The sequence below is a fragment of the Tupaia chinensis genome, unplaced genomic scaffold (genome assembly GCF_000334495.1).
Source record: "Tupaia chinensis unplaced genomic scaffold, TupChi_1.0 Scaffold145257_1, whole genome shotgun sequence".
Taxonomy (NCBI): domain Eukaryota; kingdom Metazoa; phylum Chordata; class Mammalia; order Scandentia; family Tupaiidae; genus Tupaia; species Tupaia belangeri.
This window is the reverse complement of record NW_006205117.1, coordinates 2,362,601-2,376,743: the sequence shown is the minus strand read 5'-3', so window position 1 is coordinate 2,376,743 and position 14,143 is coordinate 2,362,601. Positions and strand designations below refer to the sequence as shown.

Sequence of the window (14,143 nt, the reverse complement as noted above, 5' to 3'; positions counted from 1 at the left end):
ACATCCCGAGAGGAGAATGAAGAAGGGTTTGTGGCATGGCCATCCCCACCAGGTGGTGATTTCTCACGTTCTGTTTCTCTGTTTTTTTGGTGAGCACATAAGTCCTATGGCAAAAAATCTCTCTTAAAAAAGAAAAGAAAAGAAAAAAGGTCGTTAGTTCTACAGTTTCCTATAGTTTGAGTTTTGTTGATTGTACTTCTGTGGTAGCACAGTGTCACTTAAAATACTTCTCTGTCTATTGAATCAATATTTGCTGTAAATTGATAATTAGCTCCAGAGACCTGATCAAATTGAACATTGTTTGTGAGGCAAGATCTCTTTACTATGGTGGTGAGTACTTCCATTAGATATCATTATAACATGTTTTCCTTTTCATATGCAATTAGTCATTCCCAAATTGATTAATCATTAGGGCTTACAAATTGGCAGTATTCAAGTTCTGTCATCCCTTCCTTTATTAGTTGGAATAATTCTATACAGAGAAAGTTTCATTACCTATTTTATTACTTTATGGATAGAGATTATATTCATGAAGGCAGAGCAAATACTTCATTTCTTCTTTTACTTACCAGTTTTCAAAATAATAAGTGAGGGTGCCAAACAGAATTTCCTCCATCTGAAAGCAGAGCCTGGGTCAGACTTGTGTATAAATTGTTCATTTTGGAGTTCTTCCCTTAAAACAGGAGTGAGTGGTGAAGAAGTAAAAAGGGAGAGAAAGAGGAAAGGCAACAGACAGGCAAAATGTCACACTCTCAAGGCTGCTGACAGGGGACAGCTGAAGAATTCAGATCACCTCTCACAGTGATGTGTCAGAATGGAAGGCAGGAGCACTTAGGACTTTGGCATCGACCATCATTCCCTGCTGGAGAAGGGTCCCCAACAACATTAGAAGTTTTTTTCCTGAGCTGGGTGTGATCAAAGGAAAGAAAACAGAGATACACTGTAAGCTTGAGGAAGTCTCTGTTAACGAACATGACACGAAAGTCCACATGGAGACTTCGTCCAGTGCACCAGTGGCTCCAGTTATGGGTATGGTAGAAGAATGTGAGGTGGGGCACCAGAGACATTTGGTATGTTAACCTCCTCTAATGGTGACAAATATGAGTGTGTGTATATGAGTGTGTGTGTGTTATTAAGAATCCATAGACCTAAACATATTCGATATTTTTAATGAATATATAATTTGCCTTATTGATGTTCAAATTACCCCTTATATGGCTAGTGGGAATCTCTTCACGTTTGCTTCTATGCCCTTTTGGCAAGATCCTGGTAGCATTTGATAGCTTTATTAATATCTAGTATGACAAAATATTGCTAATGTATTTTTGGTCTTTTATCCCAAGGAATTTGTTTTGTTTTGTTTTTCTTTTCATCAGAAATAGTCATTTGAAGCCTATAATTTGTTGCTGGGATATCATTGCCCCTATTGGTAATATCTTTTTTTTTTTTTTATGGTGGAAAAATGTGTTTTTAGAATTAGCCAGCTGGACTTGCTTTAGATGATCCCAATTTTGTTGGCAACATCCAGAGCATCGTAATCGGGAGACAGTCGCACATACGCCTTCTTCTCTCCGTCAGACTTGATTAGAGTGTTGACCTTGGCCACATCAATATCATAGAGCTTCTTCACAGCCTGTTTGATCTGGTGCTTGTTGGCCTTGACATCCATGATGAACACAAGTGTGTTGTCTTCTATCTTCTTCATGGCAGACTCGGTTGTCAGGGGGAACTTGATGATAGCATAGTGGTCAAGCTCGTTTCTCCTGGGGACGCTTTTTTCTGCCTCCACAGCCTATGCGTCTTGGGCCTCCGGAAGGTGGCTGATGTATGAATCTTCTTTTTTTTGTGGCTGTGGACGCCTTTCAGCACTGCCTTCTTGGCCTTCAAAGCCTTCCTTTTAGCTTCAGCTTTGGGAGTGGCAGGAGCTTCCTTCTTCTTCGCTTTCAGCGCCATCTTGGCAAAAAGGGGTAAGTAAGATTTGGTAAATAGACCTTTAGACTAAGTTTGTATCATTAAAAGAGAATCATCTTTTGAAGTGCACAATACTGTATTTTTGACTAAGGCACTACATTGTACAACAAATGAAACAAAATAAACAAAAATTAGTTATTTTTATTAAAAACAAAGCTAGAACTTGTTCATCTCATGTGACAGAAACTGCATACCAATAAAGTAGATCTATGGTAAGTGTTCTTACCTCAAAAAACAAAAGCCAATAAAATAGAATGAAATAAAGCAAAAGAACAAAAACAAAAAAGGAAAAGGAAACATGGAAACTATGGGACAAATGCTTGCTCTCTTGATTGTGATCATGATATCATGGCTTTCTATCTACATATGTACAACATCAAATTTTACACATTACATATGCAGTTCTTTGCATATCAATTATATCTTAACAAAGTTGCTAAAATAACAAAATAAAAGATAAAATTGAGGAATAAAATAAATTATCTTGAGTTCATATTGAAACTTCCTAATTCAAACTTAGGACCAGAAGGTATTTCTTCAGTCTCATCAATCTTACTAACAGTCTCATTTATCTCCATTCTCCTATGTCAGAACTTCAGTTTCCAATATAATTATTTACTTGATTTTCCTCCAAATATACACAAAAACATCTCAGAATACAATGACATTAAAACAATAAGGACCATTACTAAAAGTTTACCTTTTATTTCACTTTTTTTGTTGTTTTTAGTTTATATCTTGATAGGGGTATACAGCCAAGTGTGAATTTTTAAATTTTTATCATTTATTGATTTCTTTCATGAGTGAGAAACACAGAGAAAGAGACAGAGAGAGAGATGGTGAGAGAGAAAGAGACAGCATCCCCAACAAGGTCTTGATGCTTTAATCGAGATAATAGGCAGTGTGTTCAAGGAGGTCTCTAGACTTCAGATGGGAACTTTCCCATGTGGGATTGCCTCGCAGAGCATTGCATTTTACCACTGCATCAACTTGCAACCCCAAATGTGTGAATTTTACAAGTCAGTTGGAATTGTTCATCCCTCTGATTATGCTACTGAATGGCTGGCTACACAGCTTATTTAATTTCAGTTTTCAGATTTTTAAAATTTTTGTTTTTATAATTAGGTGCAGTATTGAACTATGTCAAGGGAAAAATAAATAATAAACTATATTCAGAGTTCTAGTGTCTATGTTTTTGTTTTTTGTTTTTTTGTTTTTTTTTTTTTTTTTTAGAGAGATTTTTGCTATAGGATGTGTGTACTCGCCAGAGAGTGTTTGGGCTTGCTAGAGATAGACAGAGAGAGAAAAAATGAGAAATCACCCCCCGCCAGGGGGAATGACCAAGCCACAGTTCTTTTTCCTCCATTCTCCTCTTGGTATTTTGGGCATGCACGCATGCATGCCTGATGTGATTTTTCAAGCTATCAGATCTGGGATGTGAACTAAGGCCTGCCAAATGGGAATCCAGCACCTAACCACCAACTGCTAACCTCTATTTTAGCTCTCCAGAGTTACAAACTTACATCATTTTTGGTTTTATGCATATTAATTTTAATACTAAAGTAGGAACAAAAGTAGTGTTTGCTTTTGTTGAGCATTTTCCCTCTCTTTAACACAATGATTCCTAACAGTTGTCACTCCTCAGAGAGCGATCTTTGAGGGGTGTCCGGCATAGGACGTGCATAAAAAGGCATCGAGGCCTCTGTCTTCTGTTCACCTTCACCGCCTCCGTCGAGATAACCCACCCACGCCGAGGCTGGTGTCTGGCAAGAATACAATTCTGATGAAAGTAAAATTATGATGTGAAGTGTTCTGATTTTTAGTATGAAGATAACTTGTATGTGTCTGCAATAGACACTGTATTTTTTGCTAATTCAATGTTATATTTCCAGAGCCAATTTTAACAGCGAGCACAAAGATAGTGAGTTGAGGTATTTTTCTTATAAGAAATGAGTTGTTTTTTTTTTTTAATGAGTAAAACAAGGTTCTTACTCATTAAATGATTAACTAGGTAATCATTCTTTTTTCAAATGATTTTAATATTGAATTAAAAAAATTTTTTTAAATGGTTTTTGCCTTAAGCGTATGTGTGATTGCCAGAGAGAGAAAGAGACAGTGAGAGGGAAAGTAAGTGAGCTATGACTCCCCCAGGGTGGGTGGCCTTACCACAATCCCTTCTCTATTCTCCTCCCAGGATCTTGAGTACGCATGCACACATGGTTGGCGTGAACTTCAAGTCACCAGATCTGGGATTTGAATCATGATTAGCCAGGTGGGAATCCAGCGATGTAACCATTACACCATTTGCTGGCCCCTTAAAGTTTGTTTTTAATAGTATTAGATGACTTGAAGTCTATGCATTTTCCTTTTCCCTAGAAAATAAGAATTTAATGTTTCATTTTCAAACCTTCTTACTATGATACTTAGTGATTCAATTATCTATCGCTGCATAATAATGGACCCCAAAACTTAGAGGCTCAAAGTAACATCCATCATTTGTTTTACTCATAAATTTGCAATTTGGGTAAAGCTCCATGAGGAAGAGTGAGTTCTGTCGCTTATAAGGTCAGCTGAAGTGGCTCAGTTGGGTCTGGAGAATCCAAACCCAGGAGTACTCATTTATATGGCTGACAAATTGGAGTTGGCTCTTGGCTAGAAGCTGAAGACTGAGGGCAACTCTTTGGACTGCTTGGACACATAGTGGCTAGATTTCAGAGCAAGCATCCAAGAGAACCATGCAGAAACTGTATTGCCTTTTGTACATAACTGTAGAGGTCTGCTGGTAGCTGTAACACAATTCATAACCAAGGGAGAAATATCAGAGATAATCTCTTCATGGAATGAATGTCAAAGCTATACTCTAGAAAGAATCTGTAGAGTGGGAATATTAGTTTTGAACTAATTTTCTCTATTTAGTGAGAAAAACAACAAAACAAGCAGTGCAACATTCGAATGGCATTTAAAATAAATTGGGCTATGTTAGCATGTATATTTCCAGAGGTATACTCACCAAATCTATCTCCAACACCTAGGCTGAATGATATTCTTTAAAGTTCATGAATATTAAAGTGATCTCCAATCACAATCAACTTACGAACCTATGCAATTACTTTTTAAGAATTCTGTTTTACTTGACTTTCTTGAACAATTACAAGAGTTGTTTATATAGATTTTATCTCCATCTTTATTTTTCTTCTCTAAATTACTATAACTCTTAGAGTCACATCAACTGTTTAACTGCTAATTATATACTGTGCTGTATTTTCTAAATGTCTTTCTTTAACTTTTAAAACTTAATTCTATTGTGTTTGTTATTGAATAGACATTCTTCTATTTATGATGGATTTTTTTACCATCCATAGCTATCTGTATACTCATTACTATTTCTAGCTCTTTCTCAATATGAAATGCCACTCCCCCTGCAATACAATAATCCTATTCTTCCTTATTGTCACTTATAAAAATCTAATTAAGATGAAATTTTCTGATGTATTGATTGAGAATAGATTTAACTAAGAAAGAGAAGGAAATAAGAGTAGCAGACAGTATATTTTGTCATTATTTTTGGGGCAAGGGAAAAGGAAAAGAGAACTCACAGACGTAGAAATAAATGTTAACTTATCACAATTCTGCCTTGAGCTACCTTGTATCATGATTTACAACTTCATGTGTGTATATATCATCTGTCCAACATAGAATAAGCTCTTTGGGTTAGGGGCTGGAATACCACTGGAAGAGGTGCTTAGAAATATTTCAACTATCAAAATAAATTTAAAGCTCTGTTGAAGAAAGAGAGCATTTTAGGCCTTTGTAAAGCCTAACATGTAAGAGAATGTTAGAGGCAAACAAGTTTTACTCAATTATTTCTCTGCAGGTTAAAAATAATAATTTATAAGTAGTCTTCAAAAAGCTCCCAAAAAATCCATTTTTATGAAAAAAAAAAAAACCTATGCATGGATTTCAAATATTTTTTGTACCAAATAAAATCATGTTTTAATTCCATTTTTGCAGTTTCTAAAGTCTGTTTGCATGGTGTATTGTGTTATAGGACAGCTGCTGAAATGATTTCTGAAAGTTTTGCAAATAAGTCATTATTTTTCTTTTAATAAATTCTTCTCTTAGGCAAAAAAGGAAGGGCTACTTAAAAATCAACTTAAAGATGTTTTGACTATCCTCATATCTTGCTTACTAAAGCCTGAATAATGAAAGTCGCTCTTTTCAGTTTTGGTGATAGTAGAAATTATGTTAGATAATCATCCATAATGCAAAGAGAAAGAGAAGATTAAAACACTACCACAGACAATGTCAAAGCTGTGCAAGGGTAAGATGTAACACCCTCTTGGAGGAGCTATAAATAGGTATGAGCCTGTTGAGTTAAACCAGATGACACACTAGAATTCTGCCACTTGTCTAGGACTTCACTACTATAGTGAGTCGACATAGTATAATTGGTATTTTAAATTTAAGGAATTATTAGCATAGATCAAACTTTTCACATGTTTATTGTCCATCAGGTGCTAATAGACAAGAGCAAATATTTCCCTTTTAGGGAGAAAGGTGTCATGACATAAGCCGAAATTGGGCACTGCCCTCAAATTCCTAAGTTGAGGACCTAACCCTTAGTGACCATATTTGGAGATAGGGTCTTTAAAATGATAATTAAATTAATATGAAGTCAATATGGTAGGCCTTAATCCAATGACTAGTGTCCTTATAAGGGAAAACATAACCACAGGTAGGTATTGAGAAAAGACAATGTGAAGATACAAGTAGATGCCGGTAATTTACATGTAAGGAGAGAGATAACAGAAGAAACAAGTCCTGCCCCTAGCTTACTCTGATTTCTAACATCCAGAACGGAGTGAGTAAATTTCTGTTGCATAAGCCACCTAGTCTGTTGTATGTCATTATAACAGCCCCAGCTGACTAATGTAGAAGGAAACAAGCAAAAGTTGGATAAGATGGTCAGGGTTATAATGAAATCTAGGTGACTCAGAGAATCTAAAAAAGAATATCTTTCCCAGTCTCACCTTGTAGTCTAATCATAAGCTAACATTAGGTTCTTTATAAACTACAACTACTGGACATCCCATATATAATTTAGGCAGAAATATAATTCTTTCTTTAAGAATTTTACTTATGCTTTTCCTGAGTGGAATATTGCACTATAGATAGCTACAGAACATACCAGATTACGGTGGGTTTCTTAGAGAAAGTCTGGGTCTCAGATCACTGAAGTAAGGTCAATGAGAAGCCAAGGAAGGGGTTTAAATATGAGTGATGCATGACTTAAGTTTTAATTTTAACAGATCACTGTTACCTATAAATAATGGAATGGAGAAAGGCTACAGGGCTTTTTAGTATTTGGAAATGAGAATATAAAATTTAGATTAGTATGGCAACAGGGGTACTGGAGAAATGTGAATGAACTATAGTGATATTGAAGTAGTATGATCTCCCTGTCTATGTTTCAGACTGGATGAGAAGGTTTAGGTATAGGGGCTTTTGGCTTAAGTAACTGTGTGGCTTGTGGTGATAATCTTAAATGAATAAAAATGACAGATTTGTAAACCCAGATGTGGTCATTTAGTCCAACATCAATAATTTCTAGATAGAAACTGGAAGCCAGATGTGAAGCAGGTTATCTAATAACAATTGTTCAATGGCTGAGCTCAGATAGATATATTTACTTATAATTATTAAGAATCTATGATTTTTCAATTGTGTACATTTATTTTTTTCTTATCTGAGCATTTACGGATTTATTCTTATAGTATTTTATTTACTCTTAAGTCAATATCTTTGGAGAATAATTCTTTTACCAATCTAAATCTGCATAACTGTATCCTCCCAGATTTCTCTAATAGTTTGACTATACAAATTATTTATTAAAAATACATTTATCTTTGACCAGCAGGTTGTATGGTGGTTAGGGCACTGGACTCCCACATGGTCAACTATGTTTGAATCCTGGACCTGGGTACTTGAAACTCATGCCTGGCACATGTACGTGCCTGCCCAAAATTTCAGGAAGATATTGGAGGAGAAGGGATTGCAATATCGTCATCTCCTCTGGGAAGTGATTTCTTACTTTCCCTCTCATTGTCTCTTTCTGTCTCTCTGGTGAGTGCATGTGCTCTTTAGCAAAAACCTAAAATAAAAAAAGATACAACCTGCTATTAATATTATCTTGATATTCCAGTTGTATATCACTGTCTGTAATATTATAGTTTAAAAATTATTTTTGGGGCAAGGGAAAAGGAAAAGAGAACTCACAGACGTAGAAATAAATGTTAACTTATCACAATTCTGCCTTGAGCTACCTTGTATCATGATTTACAACTTCATGTGTGTATATATCATCTGTCCAACATAGAATAAGCTCTTTGGGTTAGGGGCTGGAATACCACTGGAAGAGGTGCTTAGAAATATTTCAACTATCAAAATAAATTTAAAGCTCTGTTGAAGAAAGAGAGCATTTTAGGCCTTTGTAAAGCCTAACATGTAAGAGAATGTTAGAGGCAAACAAGTTTTACTCAATTATTTCTCTGCAGGTTAAAAATAATAATTTATAAGTAGTCTTCAAAAAGCTCCCAAAAAATCCATTTTTATGAAAAAAAAAAAAACCTATGCATGGATTTCAAATATTTTTTGTACCAAATAAAATCATGTTTTAATTCCATTTTTGCAGTTTCTAAAGTCTGTTTGCATGGTGTATTGTGTTATAGGACAGCTGCTGAAATGATTTCTGAAAGTTTTGCAAATAAGTCATTATTTTTCTTTTAATAAATTCTTCTCTTAGGCAAAAAAGGAAGGGCTACTTAAAAATCAACTTAAAGATGTTTTGACTATCCTCATATCTTGCTTACTAAAGCCTGAATAATGAAAGTCGCTCTTTTCAGTTTTGGTGATAGTAGAAATTATGTTAGATAATCATCCATAATGCAAAGAGAAAGAGAAGATTAAAACACTACCACAGACAATGTCAAAGCTGTGCAAGGGTAAGATGTAACACCCTCTTGGAGGAGCTATAAATAGGTATGAGCCTGTTGAGTTAAACCAGATGACACACTAGAATTCTGCCACTTGTCTAGGACTTCACTACTATAGTGAGTCGACATAGTATAATTGGTATTTTAAATTTAAGGAATTATTAGCATAGATCAAACTTTTCACATGTTTATTGTCCATCAGGTGCTAATAGACAAGAGCAAATATTTCCCTTTTAGGGAGAAAGGTGTCATGACATAAGCCGAAATTGGGCACTGCCCTCAAATTCCTAAGTTGAGGACCTAACCCTTAGTGACCATATTTGGAGATAGGGTCTTTAAAATGATAATTAAATTAATATGAAGTCAATATGGTAGGCCTTAATCCAATGACTAGTGTCCTTATAAGGGAAAACATAACCACAGGTAGGTATTGAGAAAAGACAATGTGAAGATACAAGTAGATGCCGGTAATTTACATGTAAGGAGAGAGATAACAGAAGAAACAAGTCCTGCCCCTAGCTTACTCTGATTTCTAACATCCAGAACGGAGTGAGTAAATTTCTGTTGCATAAGCCACCTAGTCTGTTGTATGTCATTATAACAGCCCCAGCTGACTAATGTAGAAGGAAACAAGCAAAAGTTGGATAAGATGGTCAGGGTTATAATGAAATCTAGGTGACTCAGAGAATCTAAAAAAGAATATCTTTCCCAGTCTCACCTTGTAGTCTAATCATAAGCTAACATTAGGTTCTTTATAAACTACAACTACTGGACATCCCATATATAATTTAGGCAGAAATATAATTCTTTCTTTAAGAATTTTACTTATGCTTTTCCTGAGTGGAATATTGCACTATAGATAGCTACAGAACATACCAGATTACGGTGGGTTTCTTAGAGAAAGTCTGGGTCTCAGATCACTGAAGTAAGGTCAATGAGAAGCCAAGGAAGGGGTTTAAATATGAGTGATGCATGACTTAAGTTTTAATTTTAACAGATCACTGTTACCTATAAATAATGGAATGGAGAAAGGCTACAGGGCTTTTTAGTATTTGGAAATGAGAATATAAAATTTAGATTAGTATGGCAACAGGGGTACTGGAGAAATGTGAATGAACTATAGTGATATTGAAGTAGTATGATCTCCCTGTCTATGTTTCAGACTGGATGAGAAGGTTTAGGTATAGGGGCTTTTGGCTTAAGTAACTGTGTGGCTTGTGGGGGTAATCTTAAATGAATAAAAATGACAGATTTGTTAAACCAGATGTGGTCATTTAGTCCAACATCAATAATTTCTAGATAGAAACTGGAAGCCAGATGTGAAGCAGGTTATCTAATAACAATTGTTCAATGGCTGAGCTCAGATAGATATATTTACTTATAATTATTAAGAATCTATGATTTTTCAATTGTGTACATTTATTTTTTTCTTATCTGAGCATTTACGGATTTATTCTTATAGTATTTTATTTACTCTTAAGTCAATATCTTTGGAGAATAATTCTTTTACCAATCTAAATCTGCATAACTGTATCCTCCCAGATTTCTCTAATAGTTTGACTATACAAATTATTTATTAAAAATACATTTATCTTTGACCAGCAGGTTGTATGGTGGTTAGGGCACTGGACTCCCACATGGTCAACTATGTTTGAATCCTGGACCTGGGTACTTGAAACTCATGCCTGGCACATGTACGTGCCTGCCCAAAATTTCAGGAAGAGATTGGAGGAGAAGGGATTGCAATATCGTCATCTCCTCTGAGAAGTGATTTCTTACTTTCCCTCTCATTGTCTCTTTCTGTCTCTCTGGTGAGTGCATGTGCTCTTTAGCAAAAACCTAAAATAAAAAAAGATACAACCTGCTATTAATATTATCTTGATATTCCAGTTGTATATCACTGTCTGTAATATTATAGTTTAAAATAATTAAAAATTACATAAAATTTTATTTATATTATCTTTGAATGTAAATAATTGTGGTTAAATATTTAATTATTTTAGATTTTAAAATTCCATTGGATTTATAATTTTACTTAGAGGAGCATGTCATGAGATTCATAATTCCCACTTCAAAAATCAATTCTTATTTTGATATTTGCAATACTTTGTATGAGTTGAAAGTTAAAACTTAAATTCTTTACATTTTTAATGCATTTCTTTTTAAAACCACATTTTGTTGGATTTTACTTTATACTTTGCTGTTTATCTTGTTTATCTTTCATGCACTGTACTTCATTAGCAAATGAGAGAAAGGTTTCCTTGACAACCATGAAAACAGGTAAGTGCTTTAATCTTGAGATATTTGTTGCAATAGTGACATTTAGTGTTATTGATTTCATGGTATATCAATATATGTGTTTTCAATATTGATTATTTTCTAGAAAATAAGTCCACTGAGCCCCTATCATATTATCTTAGATTAATGCTCTATCATTATAATGGGTTAATTTTCAAATGACTTCAAAACAGAAAACCTAAGTAAATGAGCTATGCCTCAGGAAAGAATGTGCAGTTTCCTTTATTCTCAAATACAGTTACATATGCTTTTTTAAAATTCATGATCAAGTATGGGCACACATGAGAGAGAGAAAGAATGACAGAGAGAGGAAGGGATAAGTATCTTTCACAGGATCTGGTCAAACCATGATCCTCTTCTTCCGTTCCTCCAGCTTGTTGCATCCTGGGCATTTGATGCCGTACCAGGCACATTTCAGGCTGTCTCACTGGGGATTTGAACTATGGCTGGCATGTGGGATCTGTCTTGTCTTGAGCAGTACCTCATTGCTGCACCACAAAGCTGGCCTAATACAATTATATTTTTTTTCTCTCATCTTTCTTTTTTTTTTTACTTTTAAGAGTGATTTTTGCTATAGGGTGCCTTAACCACTATGCCAACTGCCTATTTCCCGCGTCTTTCAAAGTACGTTTTGAAAGATTGGTCTTAAATTCTATTAGCAATTGGCCTTTGAACTTTTAATCAAAAGCTTCCAACAGTAAGATTATTCAGTGGTAAAATTATCTGCATCTGGAGGTATTGAGATTCCTATTATTAGCAAGTTTGGAAATTATCAGTATAGTCAATGTGATCATACACAATCATGGTACTTAGTACTTATTAAAAGTAATGGTGGAGGGGCCAGCAGATGGCATAGTGGTTGGGGTGCTGGACTCCCACGTGGCTGATTGTGGTTTATGTCTCAGACCTGGTGACTTGAAATTCATGCCAACTGGGTCCCGTGCGTGCCTAGAATCCCAAGAGTAGAATGGAGGAGAGGGGATTGCAGCATGGCCAATTCCTTGGAGGGTGATTTCTTTCTTTTTTTTTTATACTTTGGCACAAAAACGTTTTGTATTTTTTTTTTAGTTCTATTCATTTATTTATTTTTATTTTTTATTATCATCATAATCTTCTTTATATTACATTGGATTACATATAACTTTACAGTGTATTACATTGCTTTTTCAAAAGGGAATACCATGCATGTCAGTCAATATAGAGACATTAATCTCCCCGCTTCAACATTCAATATCTTTTCTATGTTTTCTCCATAATTATTATTATTATTCTAATTATTTTTTAAAACAGTCAATGACTATTCCTCATTTTGCTTGTAAAAAGACTTTGCCCATCATGAAATACTTCTCAGACCAATCCAGTTGAGAATACTATACATGTCATCACCAACAGTTAATAAGCCGTATCTGTTTCTCACTAACGTCCTGCCTCTCTATTGTTCTCTTGCTATCTTTCTCCTCTTCTTTTCACCTCCCCCATTCCACACTGTCCTGTTCTCATTAAGTACCTTCACTGCTTTTATGTCTCTGGAGGGTGATTTCTCACTTTCTGTGTCTGTCTCTCCATCGAGCACATGAGCCCTGTTGAAAAACATCTCTAAAAAAATACAAAGTAATAAACATTGGTGGTGACGGTGACAGTAGCAGTAGTAATAAATGAGGATATTTCAAAAAGTTCATGGAAAAATAAAATTAAAGTACAAATTTATTTTGGTACAAAATTTTTTGAGATCCATACATAGGGTTTACACATTAGGCATGTTTTGGGGAACTTTTTAAAAGACGCTTTATATAATATTAGTTATTTTTATTGTATTTATCATTATTTTAATTATCTGAGGTGGTACCATTATAGAGGAAGTTCAAATTTAGGATAGATGACCAAACTGTATGTAATTATGAGAACTTTCAAAGCTTAAATGTACTGATTTTCTAAAATTTATATATTTTAATTGTGGAAATAAATATTAAGGACTACTTAGTATTTTTTTTTTTCTCTATGTGAGTTGATTAGAATTTCAAGTCAAAGTTAGTATATGAAACACTTTAAATAAAGACCTCGCATTCTGAACTGATAAATTCTATTTTCATCATTATTAATAAATAATGAAAATTAATATTCTGGGTAGAGTTAGTGCTGCAGGCATGTTATAAGTACAAGACTACCATATTTCAAGGTGTTGACTTCTCTTTAATGGTATTGAGACACAAGGCTTTCCTGGTGCTGTTTGCTTTTCCAGCACTAAAATTGAATTTATATTGTTTACTATGTGTTTTGACACAATTTGCGTGTATGTCCCAAATGGTGGGTGGAGGTGAAATACTGTATGCACAAGGGATATTTTAATGAGATTAGAAATATAGATATAACAAGGAGACCTAACTCAATGGCCCAAACAAATCATGTTTGTCTCTTTCTCATGTAGATGTCATACAGAAGACCTGGATGGGGGAATTCTTGAAGCCAATGGGTAAATGAAAGCCACCCAATCTTAAAGAGTTTCCATTCATCTGTTTCTTCTAACTTCCAGGGTATCCACTGATACATCTGAGAGGCAGACAATAAGAAGGGCAAATTGAGGTGAACACATGTGCGAGCTGCCCCCACTGTTTAGGGGCAAGAGTCAGAAAATTGCACCATCATTTTTTGACAGGTAAAGCTGATAGAAATTATGCAACTGGGCAGTCATGGCCTGGAACTTTTATTTCTACAGAATAGAGGGAGATTAGACTTGATGGACTGGACTGCTAGCAGTCTCTTCCCAGGCTATGGGCTTTTCTTCCAGCTGTGTGACAGAGCACCTCAAAATTGATCACAATTCATTCTCTATTACAAATAATGACATATTTTCCTAAAGGCCAGAACAACACCTGCCCTTCCGA

The 14,143-nt window shown here is 34.9% G+C and overlaps 1 pseudogene; it reads right to left on the bottom strand.

Annotated features, from left to right (window-relative positions):
• Nucleotides 1-1,453: 1,453 nt before the first annotated feature.
• Nucleotides 1,454-1,953, bottom strand: LOC106733821 (60S ribosomal protein L23a pseudogene; annotated as a pseudogene).
• Between the last annotated feature and the right edge of the window lie 12,190 nt (nucleotides 1,954-14,143).